The sequence below is a fragment of the Lissotriton helveticus genome, chromosome 4_1 (genome assembly GCF_964261635.1).
Source record: "Lissotriton helveticus chromosome 4_1, aLisHel1.1, whole genome shotgun sequence".
NCBI lineage: Eukaryota > Metazoa > Chordata > Amphibia > Caudata > Salamandridae > Lissotriton > Lissotriton helveticus.
The window spans coordinates 938,500,163-938,517,503 of record NC_136063.1 but is presented as its reverse complement, the minus strand read 5'-3'; positions in this window follow the sequence as shown (position 1 = coordinate 938,517,503).

The following is a 17,341-nucleotide window of genomic DNA, read 5'->3' as shown; positions in this document are numbered from 1 at the left end:
ATTTTGTAATAGTGGAACTCCTTTGTTTCAGCGTTTGCTGCTGTAAAGTTTATCCATGAATAGAATACCTCTGTCTGCCGATAAGCATGTGCCTCAATTACGAATATGATTGTACCACCTCTTGATGTCAGTCCATTTTCTATAAGTTTTAAAGTTATAGTTTTTCTTATGCTGACCGGGATGAGTATTGCATCCGGGTCTTGCTGTAGGAGACTTCTGTCATCCGCTAGGAGTTGAGCTGCTATTCTAGCTGTCTCTCTTTCTTCTTCAGTGTCTGACATTTTACTGACAGGAAGGTTTTTTGTTGCAGATCAGGTTTCCACGGAAACAAAGATTAGGTGCACAATGTTTTGGAACAGTGTATCCTTCAACGTTGAATAAACCAAAAACTATACATAGGAGTCTCCTCCTACTAAGTTTGGCGGATTTAACCTTTGACCCACTCCAGACGTCTTTGGAGTTTTTATGGGAGAAAGGGTCTGTGTGGAAAAGCACGACTGAGTTACTCTAATGCCTTGCGTTAGTTTTATCGCCTTACCAAACGTTGGGCGCCATGTAGTGTAGTTCCTATTATCCCAATAGGATCTGCGCATTGGAATAATATCTTCAATAGTATAGACTTAGGACAGAGGTTAACTAGGTCTTCTACTGACGATATTAGACTTAAGTTTTGTGTGCCAGCTAGCTCAGAGTTCACTAGAAACTTTCTCGAATAGGCGAGGAGGAGTTTAACCTCCCTGGATAGACAAGAAGGGATTTAGTTTCTGACAACCATAGAACATGACAACTTTGCTCTCCCTAATCAAGAGTATATCTCTAGAGTCGTGTGAAAACAAAAGACAACTATTTTACTCAGTCAGTACGTGCATACTTAGTTCCACCAGATTGTAGAGAAAGAAGAGATGGGCGTGTTCAATAAAAGGTGTTATTTATTGATCAGTCTCTTTTTCTCATACAAGAGAAATGAATCGCTACAGTTGCAATACTTAAGGTTAAGTAAAGTGCATACAGTAAAAGCAGGATTATAAAATAATACTGTAAAAGCATTGATATGGTTTCTTAGCCATATGATACTTTAAAATGGATAAAAGATATACATACATATATACATTGACTAATCGTACTCAACTGGTGCTTCTAACTACGCCTACCCCGGTGTACCTGACCTAAGCCTAATACGTGGGAGGGAGTAAGTAAGTAGCAGTTTAAGTTAAGTTTGTTTGCCAAGAATCTGTCTCAAGAATTCTCTGTAAGGGGTTAGTCAGTTCAGTACCTGGGATTTAGAAGGCAGGAGGGCTGGTATCTCTCTCTCAGGACTCGGTATCCCAGTTACCCGCGAAGGTAAGCCGGAAACGCCGGAGGCTGGATTTCTCGGCAGGAGAAAAGACAGCGTCTCTCTCAGCGCGTCAAAAGGGAGGGGCAGCGTCCGTGGGCTTCCTGCATCAGCTGGGCTCTCCGGCAAGTAGCGCTGCTCCAAGCTCATCACCACCGTGTGTTTGCTTAGGGCAGCGTTGGTATATTTATACCTGAAAGGTGCCGTGTTTGACGTAAGGATGGACATAATACGTCAGTAAGGATGTCATAAGAACTGGTCGTTCTTGCATTCTTTACAGGAGTTCTCGAACGAAATCAAAACAATAGCTACGGGGGATTTCCCAGGTCTGCTGGAGATTTGGTTTGTTTTGAGAACTCGGTGTGCTTTCAAGGGGGCTGGAGGAATAGGGCTTGCTTAATGTGACAGCATGTGCTATGACTTAATCTGAAAACGGGATTCTGTGCCGTTGTATGGATATTAGTGAATTATTAACCGGACGAGGGTCAGAAATAGGAGTATCGATATAGGTACCTAGATAAACACACTACAACAGACACAACACTTGACCATAGCTCGCCTCACAGGTTATGAAGTCACACTATTCTAACCCCACATTATCATCAAACGATGCGATATCCTCAATCCAGCTACGCTGCTACCCACTGTTCCAGTAGACAACCAAACTCATGACTGCCTAGAGATAGTCGAACTAGTTACAAACCCCGGTCTGATCTTGTAGATGTTCCATGAAAAGCACCAGAACACACACTGTTTGTAGCTGGTTCCTGTATGCGCCTCCAAACAGGCGACCTTTCTGCAGCTTCTGCTGTCACTTCAGAAAATACAGTCCTTCTGGCAGCTAGAATACCCGTACATTCAGCCCAAGCAGCAGAACTCATAGCTCTTTCACAAGCATGTGAATGGTCAAAAGGGAAACGAGTCAATATCTACACCGATTCGCAATACGCGTTCGGGGTAGTCCATAACTTTGGTACTTTATGGAGGGAAAGAGGTTTCCTAACCTCTCATGGAACTAAGATACAACACGAAGATCTTATCCTTCAGCTACTAGAATCAATACACAGACCCACAGAAGTAGCTATACTGAAATGCAAAGCACACACAAAGGTCATAGACTCTATCACTAGAGGTAATGCTCTGGCGGACGCCACAGCTAAACATGCTGCTCAGACAGGAACACTAAAAACTGAAACTACTGTTAGGACTGTTTGTCCAGTCATCGATCCTACCAAAGATGTAGTAGACATCCAAAACCAAGCTACAGAGACTGAAAAGAGTAAATGGGAAGAAGAGGGAGGTTCTCACACAGATCAGGGTTGGGTAACAAAAGACAAGTCCAAATGGTTTCTCCCTGACATAATGGTTCCTGTAATGATAGAAACTGCCCATGGTCCCACACATCTAGGAGAAAAAGGAATGTTAGACAGTCTAAATTTGATATGGCATAACAAGCATTTACGTTCAGCGGCTAAACAAAAGGTACAAACCTGTATGATTTGCTGCCAGTTCAATCCCGGGAAAAGTGTCTCAGTTGAACAAGGAGGGTTCCATCCTCCAAATTACCCCTTCGAAGTCCTCCAAATGGACTACATACAAATGGAAAGATGTCGGGACATAAGTATGTCCTCGTAGTAGTCTGTACCTTAACCCGATGGGCTGAAGCATACCCCGTCCCAGACTATGGTGCCCAGATGACAGCTAAACAATTGGTGACGGGAATTTTTCCCTCGGTATGGGCTGCCAAGAGTCATACACTCTGACAACGGACAACCATTCTCCTCCAAACTGATGGAGGCTGTTTCCTTACTGTTAGGATATACCTGGAAATTCCACTGTGTTCGACACCCCCAAGCAGCAGGCCTCGTCGAACGACATAATCAGACCCTAAAGACCAAACTAGCTAAGGTATGCGCTGACAAACAGATAGACTGGGTTACAGCCCTTCCGGTTGCTCTTTTCTACATGCGAATGGTGGCGCATTCCCGGACGGGTCTGTCACCTTATGAGATTACCTTTGGGAGACCTCCGAATATCTGGGGTGTCCCATCCCCTAAAAAGTTAACTAACATTGATTCTAATGTACTGACAGATTACCTAGCTTCTTTGATGTCTGCACTACGTTCTTGCCGTTCACAGGTGGCTGCAGCCTTTCCAGACAAGACAACGCCCGAGGAACACGCCATCCACCCTCGCAACTGGGTCCTAGTCCAGAATTTCGACGGCACCAGTCCCCTGGAAAGAAGGTGGACGTCTCCCAAGCTGGTGCAGCTCACAACGAGGACTGCAATCAAGGTTGAAGGATGAAAAGGATGGCTGCACGTCAGCCACTGTAAAAAATTCTTCGGACCAACTCCTACTGACATTGTTGCTAACCCCAAGGACATCGACATCGAGACAACAGACTCTGTTTCACCCCTTCCTGAACTTTCCCCCCAAGAAGAGTACAGATCGCGGCTGCGATCCCATCAGAAACCAGCTAGAGACATTGCATCTGACCTCGACCTACCGGTGGCTATTTAAGTCCAAGACGTAGTTTTGGTGAAGCGGTTGCTGGGAAGTGTCGGGTCACGTATGCAAAATTGACTCAGACTAGCTGCCAAAACATGGAGAATACATCTTGTACTCATTTATTACGTAACAATGTTTCTATCTTCCTACTCTTTATGATTTCTATCTTTTGTATCACGGCTTGCCTAGGTTGGTTCCTTCATCTAGCTTTTCCACCGTCTCCCCCCACGTCTTTGAACAACACAGCTATGCACTCACATGTAGACCTTCCTCCACATCTCCAAAATAGAAGAAAAGAATTCTTCAATAACACGTTCATCTCCACACTCCACCAACACCAACTGGTTATTAACAAAACCAACTGTTGGGTATGTGGTTTAATGCCACATTCTGTACACGGAGGAATGCCTTTTATCCCTCTCCCTTTTGGCTATGCTGGATCTACCTATGCCCTCTCTATGATATTCTCCGCTTCTGTTAAAAACATTCCTGAGACCAAGGCCAAGAACGCTAGTACCTGGAACGAGATAAAAACAAAGACAGTACGAGCTGTTCAAAAGATGGTAGATTTCACCACTACATGGGGACGAGCAGATAATAATGAAAATATCAGTTATTCCCTCTTTAACGACACTACCTCCTTCAGGGAAACATTCTCAGTACAAAAGAGACAGACAGAACAGGGAGGATGGGCTGTGCCTCATAAGGGCCTATTCTGTGTAAGAGGGAAGGGCAAGGGTCAGAAAATGGGAGACAGTGAGTGTAATAAGACATACACTTTACCTGATCTGAACTTCCCAACGATGGCCACTGCCCCCAACACCTATTTCATCTGTGGACCTCACGCACGCACATGGCTACCCCAAGGCTGGTCCGGGAAGTGCTACATTGCATTTCTCCTTTCCCCTACCTACACCGCCCCGGCAGATTATCATCTAAGTGACCCTCCGACTGTAATAATAGACGGCGAAGGGGGGCCATAGATGGTGAAGATACAGCGGACCAAGAGGCTGGCGATTTCTTTAAAGGAGTCATCCCTTTCTGGGGGCCCATGATCAACAGCCGCCACATAAGGCAACTGTCTCGTGTAGTCCAGGGAGCCATCAACGAGACAGCTGGTGCATTAAGCAACATCACCGCTGAGATGGCTGCCGACAGACTCATGACGTTGCAGAACCGCATGGTTCTAGACATCATATTGGCCGACCGTGGTGGCGTATGTGAACTGATCGGGTCCACTTGCTGTATATTTATTCCAGATAATGCACCCTCGGTGTATTCCGCTATTTCCCGCCTTCATGTACTTTCCAGAAAACTAGATGCAGACACTGATGCCTGGTCCCTGACGGGTTGGCTCTGGGGCCTCCTGTCGTCATGGGGATGGAAGGCACTTACAGTTTTAGGTCTTGCTCTAGCCATTCTCTTCACCTGTTGCCTCTGTATTCAGTGTAGCCAAGCACTCTGTAGTTTCTGTACCACTACCTGCATTCCCAGATCCCAAACTAGAAAGAAAAACAAGGAAAAGATTATGTTACAGGAACAAGTGGACAACCTAATGCACATAGAGGCAGATTAAGAGAAACAATCTTAAAAGGGTATATTATGGGACAAGGAAGGAATGTGGAAAATGATTGTTTCTCGTTATTTATGTCCCAGTATACACCCTCTCTTTCACGTCCCGAGCTTACCATGCCGGTAACTAGAAAACCCGGGCACATCAATGTAAGGTTGCACACAAACACATCTCTTCCTCAAACTGCAACTGTACATTCTTATGGTCAAGCCGATTCCGAGAAACGAGCCCCCGTTGTAACCACCCCCGCTTATGGTCAGACTAATTCCGAGAAATAAGCCCCCGTTTGCCAAGTCACGACAACCAATTCCGAGAAACCAGCTCCTGTTTGCTAAACACATGACACCAGACATCCTGTCACGACCATTTCTCCTTTTCTTATCCAAGGAACCAGCCTAGGGTTATTTCTTAACTCTCTGCCTCTGCCTTTGCCATGACTTCTTCTTTATTGTGACACAGTTTCATCTCAACTGCCATGATCTCTGTATGATTGACATTTTCGTAACTGAACATTACTCAAGGGAAGCTTCTTCCTCTTTTTTGTATATAATTGTCATGTTTTCTGTGATTAAAGTAGAGACTATTCCCGAGCCTCCTTAGGTGACGGAGCTCTCCCTTAACTCGAGTTACTGAATAAAGACCCCGAATTCTAACCAACACGGACTCTGCTCTTCATGCTTGACCTTATTGATATTATAGAAATTCCAATCAAGGTAAATTACTAAAATATTTACCACATGGTGATGCACATGGTGAGTCAGTATTTCTGGACAGACACTATGTCTGGGCAGAGGCGGTCACATAGTATTGCTTGAGTTTAATATATGGTGTGATGATCGCAGACCTCGCCAGTATGTACTGGACAGGTGAGGAGATCTGATCCACTAAATTTCCTGAGTGTGCTGATCTTTTATAGAGGGAGTCTGCAGTGCATGCAGTCTGTGGGTGATTCTTGGTGTGCGGCACTGTGTCTGCGAAGTGAACGTCATAAAAAACACACAAGCAGAGTCACGACAGACCACTCGTACCAGGATGCCACAAAACTCTTTTTAGTCTTGCAATGGTGGTGGGCCATCTTTGATTCATGAGTATTAGGTTCTCATGTTTTACAGCTTTCTTTCCTTAGCAATCAATATACTCTTCCCATATTTATCAATATTTCATGCAACACAATGCATCAAGCCACCTTGCTGTGCTGTGTGAAAGGGAGAGGGCAGAAATGTGCTGCATTCCTGCTCTCTGTCTGTGCTGGTACACAAACTGCTGCCTAGCGCCAATGCAAGTACCATTGCACCATGGTGCAAAGGTATCTGTGTTGTAGGCAGGATTGATTTGGTGTGGGAAGGGACACCTTCCTGCACAAAACAATTGTCAGAGGTATTTTTCTCTTTCTGCGTATGCTACAAAATTCAGCACACTTCAGCACACTTAGAGCACCCTTAGAAAGATTAAACAATGAGAAGAAATAACTATATGTTCCCTCCTTACGTGTCTGACGGAGAAGAGTACAGTTCTGACACATTCACAAGTGTACCAGTGCTGGTAAATCTGGGAATGTGTCATAATCCATGGGTGGATGTGTTGGAAGACCCACGCTCCACTCATGGCACTCCTTCCTGCTACAGAGTAACACCAGGCAGTGATCTGCGTTGCCTTGCCTCACTCTAGATTCATCAAGCCATGCAGGGTAAAAGGTTCATCGTACATGGCTTGGTAAATCTAATTTAGGTTTGGTGTCATCCTTGCGTTCCTTTGCATGGTGCAAGGGCGATGCAAAACCTTGATAAATATGGGGCTTCGGATTTCGAAGCACTTCTCCAGGAGTAATCAAAGATTTGCTGTTACACAGAAGTATTCTCGATTACATTTGAGATCATGGATTTAGACTTTTGTTATTGCCCATTATTAACCAGAGTCAAAATCCCAAAGGTTATGAACTCTAGTTAGAGCTTCTATTCTATGAGAGAATCCTGTATGTACTTTGTTTATATGTTTATATTTTTCTTTAGAGGCATATGTGGTATTAAGGTATTGATAATGCATTGAAGTGACTGCTTGCTGTCAAGATGAAAAGTATAACACTAATATGTGTTCATCATATTACACCGGATAAATTTGTTACATTAAAAATCATGAAGACTCATGTACAAATCACTAAAGGCAGTTATCAATATAGAAATGGTGATTGCAGTTAAAGTATTTAATTGCATCCATTGCAAAGGTTTCATTTGTATTTCAGCTCTAGGAAGGTCGAGTTTGAATCACTTATGGAAAGTCAGAAATGCGGAAGTTGTCAGAAAGTACATCATATGTCATGTTAGGAATTGTGAACTGGGATTTCAGCTGTGATATTGATGTTTCTGCAGTGCAGTTTAAAGCCAGCAGTAATAACAATGAAAATGAAAATATCCAATGTCTCTGTTTCTCTCTCTCCCTCTCCCCCTCTCTCTTTCTTTTTCTCTCCCTCACTCTTGTGCCACCTCCCCTTTTCGTGGGGCTGCTGCTGAACTGCATAGTATCCTTTGCATGGTTGCCAGTGAGTTCAAGGAGGTGAGTAAACATAAATATAGTAATAAATAGAATAAAATACTCTGAACTTCGGCAAGTATGGGTTATGCCAAAGTATGCCATGATACAAAGGATTCAATGTGTGCAGTACGGTAAAATCACATTGAACTAACCTTGTGAATATTAGGAGAGTTGTTACATGTGTAAAGTAGCTATTACATGCAAATAGTGAAACATGTTTTTCTCCTGTGCTATAATGTTGTAATAAACTAGAATTTGACCTTCCACTATAGTAACATGTGTTAATGTGTGTTTAATAGTACAGCTGCTCTAAACAACATGTGTAATTCAGTCACATTTAATGTTATCACCATTACATGAATGTATGTGTGTGTTATGGAATGCTTGTCTGAAGTGCGAGATATGGATTGCATTCCTAACCAAAACTTGCAAATGTCAGTAGTTGTAAAGTTTTACTTCACAACCATACCCACACTTTAACTGACCTTTTTCAGTTAACTTTAAGGTATTTTTCCCCATATGTCAATGTGTTATAATCCCAGCTCACCTTAACTTCAATCTACTCTTTGTGTTCACAGCACATTTTTGGAGCATTTTGGGGCATTTTTATCATATACCACTTGTAACAGTTATTTCCATCTTACCAGCCATGGGCAGCCAGCCCCTGCATTTGGTTGTGCATAATGGGGGTTGGCCACAGGGAGTGACCTACAGCCAGGCCAGGGCCTAATCCTCCATGGGTCTTTTGCCAGACCCCTTCCGCAAGACCCTGGGGGTTTGGGGCTTGGAGCTTCCATGTCCTGGGGTCATGGTGTTTTCTGAAACCATATATCCACAACATACCTGCTTTTGAACAGGATATAAAATATATTTTGAAAACATATGATAATGTCACATAGAAACATTCTAATATTATGTTTGTTACCTTAGGTGTGGTAGAGGCCTAGGGCCCGATTCACAGAACTAACTTAAGACTAAATCCTAAACATACTACTTTTGGTATTCACAGAAGGCATTTAGTAGTAGTATAGTTAGGATTTTGTCTTAAGTCTGTCTTAAGTCTGTCTTAAGTTTGTCTTAAGTTTGTCTTAAGTTTGTCTTAAGACTGTCTTAAGTCTGTCTTAAGTCTGTCATAAGTCAAACTTAAGTCAAACTTAAGTTACAATACAATCCTAACTTTACTACTACGAAATGCCTTCTGTGAATACCAAAAGTGGTAGGACAGACTTAAGACAGACTTAAGACAGACTTAGGACTGACTTAAGACAGACTTAAGACAGACTTAAGACAGACTTAAGACAAACTTAAGACAAACTTAAGACAGACATAAGACAAACTTAATACAAACTTAGGACAGACTTAAGACAGACTTAAGACTAAATCCTAACTTTACTACTACTAAATGCCTTCTGTGAATACCAAAAGCAGTAAGTTTATGATTTTGTCTTAAGTTAGTTCTATGAATCGGGCCCCTAGTGAAGTTCCCAAAAATTAATAAAAAGTGTTGGCTTGTCTGACAATAATTTTAAGAATGATGCATTTCTACAATAAAAAGTTTCATTAATGACTCAAATGAAGACTTGAAAACTCGAAAGGCACGTCACTGACGCGCCAAGCTGGCGCACTGCTTTGAATGGGACCTTTTCCCTTCCAATACATCGTTTTCAACCATGGTTGATCAAAACTTGACCTTTTATTCCTTTTTTAATCCATCTTTTCAATGACAATACCACGGAGACAGTGAAATTCCAAATGGTTGTTTATTGCACATTTTCAAATGCAGCTGCTTTCCATTCCAGGCTTTTAAACAACGGCACGTTAATTAATAAACACCAACGTATGCCATGTGAATGTTGCGCAATTGATATAGCTGCTTTTGTATTTTTTTCAGAAAGTCCCTGACGAAGAGCCTCTGGCTCGAAATGCATTGGGTAACATTCACATGGCCTACGTTGTTTAAAAGCCTGGAATGGAAAGCAGCAGCATTTGAAAATGTGCAATAAACAACCATTTGGAATTTTGCTGTCTCCATGGTATTGTCATGGAAAAAATGGATTAAAAATGGAATAAAAGGTCAAATTTTGATCAACCAAGGTTGAAAACGATGTATTGGAAGGGAAAAGGTAACATTCAAAGCAGTGCGCCAGCTTGGCGCGTCAGTGACGTGCCTTTCGAGTTTTGGTGATAGCTCCCTTAGTTCATTGATAAAGTCATGCAAACAAATATCTATGACATGTACATGTACATCAATTAGAGGTTGCCTGGAGTTGCAGCTGTGACCCATAAATGGCAGTTTGTGACCCTAGGAATTTTTTTGCGACCCCTGTCTTCAAAATGAAACCAGATTTTATTTGACTTACTATTTCTATTAGAGAAACACAACCTCATTATGCTGCATTTTTATACACATCAAGACGGGGGAAAATAATGTTTAAACATGTCTTCTACTTTAGTGTTGCGGTGAATCCACTTTCATTTACTGGGGCCTGCACTGCCTGAAGCCATTGGATTTACAGATGTGGACCATGAATCGGCAATGATAGCGTGGATTGGGCCCTAAATTTACAAGTAAAATTGAGTTCAATTAATCAAATTACCACATAATCCCCATTTCCACACCAGGCCTTTCTTTCTTCTTGTGATGCATCTTTGACTATGGTGTTAGGAGTCAAGGAGCAAAATTGTACATTTAAAATATATATTGTACCAACAGTGTAAGTTCAGCCAATGATGAGAGTTGGGATACGGTTTTTCAAAACCGTTATTCCCATTAAGAGATTTTGTCTTTATTTCAATTAAATTAAATTTAATAAATCAAATTAAGTTACCGAAATCTCATAAAAAATAATGGTTAGAATAAAGTATCAAATATTTTATTAAGTGTATTCCATAACAGGAATAAGTCCTTATTCTAGAGATCAAAATGAGAGTTTTAGAATTGTAGAACCCATTAAGAGATCAAAATCAAACTGAAAAGAGCGAGATCAGGGAAGCATAAAGCTTCAATGCCAAATCAGAACAGAAGTTACCATAAAGAGTAGCTCATAAGACTCAGCCAAGTCTGAATAAATCCAAATAGATCAGCATACAGTTGCAGTAGCAATGTGTCAAAAACCAAACAGTAAAGGGAGGTAAAATGGAAACAGTAGTAGCAGCAGCCACCACTGTCATGGTCCAGCAAGGAAAAAAAGGAAAGTGTTGCATCTACCTAGGAACAACCTCTAATATAAAAACAGGAAAACATTTTAAAACAGTATGGCAGAATACCTCAGTAAGAAGGTTCTGCTCCTCTGTTCCACACAAAAATTCATACAGCTTAAAAACGTTGACGCAATGTTATCTGCAGACTGTCTTGTATAGTTTAATGCTGGAAACATAAGGCTCAGTTCCCCTAGGCATTTTACCATAGGTCGACATTCTACATCTCAATGTATTTCACTGCAAGAGTGAACTACTAACTAAAAGGCAAAATCACTGTAATGTAATGCAATCCATTTAATACAAACAAGAATCATTGTCTACAATGCACAAGTTATTCTAGTCAAACATTCTATGTAACATAGGCTCTTTCTCCCCCATTTTTGATTAATGACAAGTACTTTTTGGAAGCTGAATGAACCTCTGCTTTTTCGCTACCTCCATCTTGATTTGAATGTAATACGTGACTTCTTCTAATTCTGATGATGTTAAATGTGCACAGACATAACAATTATTTGCTACTATGGCATGCGTGTATTCCTGTACTAATCTAGAGTAAACCTTTGTTGAGTTTCCATCTATATTGTAGGCAACAAATTAAGCTTTAAGTTACTCTTCATCAATCAGATATCTGTGTGCTTTTGTCATGTTTGGATTTCTAAAATCTTTCTCAGGTATTAAATAATTGTAACTATGGTTATCTTAATTATTGTTATTATAAAGATTAAACACATAATTTATTTACACTTATTTCTAAGGTAACACATTTTCTCTGGAAAAGGATTAAATGCAGTCAAGTTAAAGTTCAATGCTGACTTGGGAATAACTTCTTTTAAGTGTTTAGTTTTCAGCAAAGCAATTTTAGACAACCCTTAACCACACTCCGTGTTCTTTTATTAATGTTATCCCTTCTCTTCTACTGCAGACTCAAGCCTAGGTTGATCTTTTGTAAAATAAAAAATAGGACTCAATCAGTGTCAGTTTCTTATTTTCATATAACTTTCTATTAAACTTATCAAAAACCTTTTTTGTTTTGTTTTATAAATGCACTGTTTATTTTTTGTTAAATATTCTTTATCTAGCAATGCTTATTGTGAGGATGTCATGGATGTTCCAGCAGTTCAGATCTCACCTTACACAAACCATTGATTGTGATATTTAGTACTCGGTCCAAATAGTAAGACCGCTCAGGTGTGTAATGAAAAGTTACCAATAACCACACAGATAGGATTTGTCCTTAGGCCAGGTTTATTGGTTAGCACCTTAACCATCAGCTATCAGGAGGCAACTGCCAGAAATAGAACTAGCTCATAAGAACATTCCAAGGCCATGGAATGTAGAAGGAATGAACATGAAGATAATACTACACATCCTCTTTCTTATAAATAAGACAGAATTCAAATTGATCAAAATTAATGAACAACAAAATACAGTAATGCAAGATGAAGATACAGCATATAACACAATGAATTTCACCCAAATCAAATACATAAAATTCTTAGCTTGTATAGTCTTTAAGATAAACAGGAGCCCACTTAACTCGTGAGCTACACCTTTGTTGGGTTAACTTTGTTTCATCACAATTAACCGGATCATCCACATTGGATTCTTCAGAAACTGTGTGGTCTTTTACTAAGGCCACTCTATTCAAATTCCATATCTTACCATTTTGCTAATTTAACAGAATTTTTGAAACATTTTATAACATGCAAAGGAGCAGTGTACTTTGACCAAGCCAAAGCCCCTACTGGAGCCCTGACTCTAACTAAATCACCAACTTTAAATGTACCTTCTTTCACTCTTTTCCTTTCATCATAACACTCATTGTTCCTCAACTGAACCTTCTCCTCCCTTGTCCTCCATTCACCAATCCCATTGTTTATTATACCTTTCCCCCAACTCATCCAAGCAGGGCTCAAAGACGTATTGGGAATTCTCCCTTTAAATAACTCAAAAGGAGTTCTCTTCGTTGTCATTTGTGGAGAAAATCTGTGAGCTAAAATACATTTTTGTAACTCTTCCCTCCAATCCAACGAATTAACCCTTGAAAGTTGTACATTCTCCTTAATCACTCGGTTAAACCTTTCCACAGTTCCATTAGTTTCCAGATGGTATACAGATGATCTTTTATGTTTCACACCACAAGAGATTAAAAATTCAGACATCAAACTTGAACAAAACTGCGGACCATTATCCGATAAAAGAGATTTTGGAAGACCTTCCCTTCTAAAAATTTCTTTTAGAAAAGATATGACACAAGAAGAAGTCACCTCAGAAACAGAAGACACTTCCACCCACCTGGAATAAAGATCAATCAATACTATTAGATATGGGGTACGATGCTCTCTAGAAAGAGGACCCACAATATCTATGGCAATATCTTCCCAAGGTCCAGACGGAAGATTGCGACAAACCATGGGAGACGTGCGTGATGTCAAGATTTTATCACTCACCCTACATTGTAAACACTCCCTAACCTCTCTTTCAATTTCTTGATCCATTCCTGGCCACCAAAATGAACATCTAATTCTTTCCTTAGTTTTAACAATCCCTAAGTGACCCTGATGCGCTTCCTCAACCAATCTTTTCCTCAAAGAACTAGGAGGAATTAACTTGGCTCCCCTCAAAAGAATACCATTCTCCACTGAAAGTTCATTCTCAACCAAACGCCATACTTTACCAAGTGAGTTGTCCCAATTAACATTCCTTTCAACCTTAGCAATCACACCTACAATTTCAGAATCCTTACCAATTTCCTCCAACCACTCCTCTTCAAGTATGGCTCCCGAGGTAATCTCACACACATTTACCTCGTTTTCAAAAATGTCATCATCAAAATCAACACCCTGAACCTCATCCACCAGACGTGACAAACAATCCGCGAAGACATTTTCAACTCCAGGTATATATACAACCCCAAAATTAAACTCCTGAAGACCAATCACCCATTTGCAAATCCTAGAAGAAACACTATCCAAACCCTTCATCATAAATATCTCTCTCAAAGGCTTATGATCGGTGCAGACCATGAATTTCATTCCCCAAAGAAAATTCTTGAACTTTCTCAAAGCCCAATAAATGGCTAAAGCCTCTTTCTCTATGACAGAGTAGTTTAACTCTGCACCCCTCAGACTCCTAGAGGCACAAGCAATGAGTTTCTCTTCTCCATTCCTCTTTTGTTTCAATACAGCACCCACTCCTTTAGAACTGGCATCCGTAACCACAAAAGTCTCTTCAAAAGGTATAAAAGATTGTAAATCCGGAGCATGCAACAGATCTTTCTTAATGTCACAAAATTCCCTTTCACATTCATCACACCACTTGAACTCCTTATTCTTTCCTAACAAATTTCCACTTTTCCCAGCCAAATTGTTTATAAACTTCCCATTGTATTCAACCATACCAAGAAACGAAACCACCTCTTCCTTACTTTTCGGAGATGACAACTTCTCGATAGTGTCAACCAAATCTCTTTTAGGAGTAATGCCTTCAGATGAAATGTGATGTCCTAAATAATTCACTTCATTTACTGAAAACTTAAATTTTTCATATTTCAAAGTTAAACCAGCATCTTCCAATCTTTTCAGAACCATTCTTAGAGTTTTATCATGTTCAAATTGATTTACACCATATATCAGCAAATCATCCTGATAACATTTCACAGATTTTATCCCCTTAAGAATGAAATGCATTACACGTTGAAAGACTGACGCAGCCGAAACAAGACCAAACAGCATACGTTTATATTTAAAAGCCCCCATAGGAGTTATAAAAGCTGTAAGATCTTGTGATTCTTGAGTTAATTCTTTTTGATGATATGCCTGCGTTAAATCAAGAGTAGTGAACACTTTGGAATCCCCTAAAGATGCCAAAAGCTCATCAATATTGGGTAGAGGAAATTTGTCCACTACTACCTCCTTGTTTAATGATCTTAAATCACAGCAGAGTCTTATCTCGCCATTGGGTTTGTTGGCGACAACTACAGGCGCCAACCATTCAGTCGCCTCCACAGTAGTTATAATATCCTGTTCTAGTAATTTTTTAAGTTCATATTCCACTTTTTCCTGAACTGCAACAGGAATTCTCCTAACCTTGGCAATCACAGGTAGAGCTTCTTTTCTCAATTTAATAGAATGTTTATAACCTTTTAAACATCCTAATTCCGAACGGAAAAGTTTAGGAAATTCCTCCATAAATGCATTTGCTTTTGATTCCACCTCCTGAACCTGCACCTGAGGATCAGAGTTTGGATTCAAAATCACCCCCAAAGCACGCTGATGAGGCCATCCTATCAAGGAATCCCCAACTTTAGAGACATAGATTTTTCCCACAGTTATCCTCTTTCCAAATTCAATGGAAGCCTCAAAATATCCCATCATGGTAATAGGAGCACCCCCATAACCACCTGGACACACATCCATTCTCCTCAACTTATTCCTATCTTTAAAATATTTCTCATAAATTTCCCTTGAAATAATAGTAATACGAGCACAAGAGTCAAACTTCACTTCTATCTCTATGTCATCTATCTTGATCACACCAAGGGGATGATCACGGTCTTCTCTGACCTTAATCTGACAAATAACCTCCTTAATCTCCTTGCTGATTACCTTCCTATCCTTTGTTTTACAAAATTTTACAAAATGTCCTTTTTTACCACAGCCATGACAAACAAAATTCATGGCTGGACAAAACTTAGAATTAGCCTTATGACCTGACTTTCCACATCTATAACAGGTAAAACCAGTAGCATTGGTTTCCTCTTTACCCATCACCTTCACCACCGGTTTCACCTCTTTGACTTGTGTTACTTCAACCTTCACCTCTTCGACCTTTTCCTCAACCTTTCCTTTATCATTTTTTAATTCATTCACACATTTCAACATATGTTCGACCCGTTTTGCTATCCCAATTACTTCTTCTAAAGGTGGTTCATCCTTGAGCCATAACTCTTCCCTGATCTTATCTTCCCTACACTTCAAAACAAATTGATCCCTAATACGTTCCTCATTCACAGCGCCATACTTGCATTTAGAAGACAATTTTCTTAGAGCAGTAATATACTCTTCTACAGATTCATCTTTACCTTGCTCACGTTTCCCAAAATTATATCTCTCCATAATAGTACTCATGCGCGGTAGATAATGTTTATCTAATTGTGTAAACACACCTCGTATTCATCCAAACCCCTTTGTTCTTGATGTGTCAACTCTGGTAAGTTTTCAAGTACTTCCTGCCCCTCCCCACCTAGACAATGCATAAGTAAGGAATGCTTCCTTTCTGCGCTTAGATTAGTACCACATACTTTTGCATAATGCGCAAATATCTTTTTCCATTTACTCCATTTCACCTTAGGTTCACCTGGATCACTCAAAAAAAATGGAGCTGTGGTCACATTCTGCATTATATAGCCTTATGTTATAACCACACAAAATGCAAAACTCTATACTGAATTAACTTTTCAAATAATATTATACAATTAGAGATATATATATATAAAAAAAATTCACTACACCTTTGTAGTAATGTACCTTTAGAGCCTCTAAACAATTTATATATTCTTAAGTTGTAAATATAGTCTCCCCAAAAAATATTTTCCATATATGTCTATAGCCTACATAGTATCTACACCCAACACACAAAATTACACCTCTACCGATTTTCTTTAATCTACATACCTTTCTCTTCAACTTTAAAAACGAACGTGTTGGTTTAGAAATAGTGTCAAAGCTGCTTTTCTTTCATGCGATGTTGTTCTTGCAAGGAAATCCTCCCTCGGAAAAAAAACTCGCTGTTGCGCAGTTACACTACGCTCTATTCAACGTGAGGGCAGTCCGTCACGTCACACGCTCATCATGTTGCTAGGGAGACCTTCACCAAATCCTTTTAGCAGATTCCACTACGTCATCATTCAACGAAGAGACTCGAACTGAACTGATCACGCCGTCAACGAGAAACGGTAACTGTCAAAACTTCCTTCTGTCGTTTCATGCGTCTCGCCTATGCTTCACTTGGTACTGAGAGGGAGGGGTCCCAGCTTAAGTGTGAAGTAATGTGTATAATTTCAAACGATAAGTTAAACAGACAATAGATGAGTCCACATTGTTTTATTCACAACAGGACTGGATATACTAAATGTATACAAGACTAAATCAATAATGCACTTGGTTGTACAGTGCCCCGAGAGAAAAGGGGAA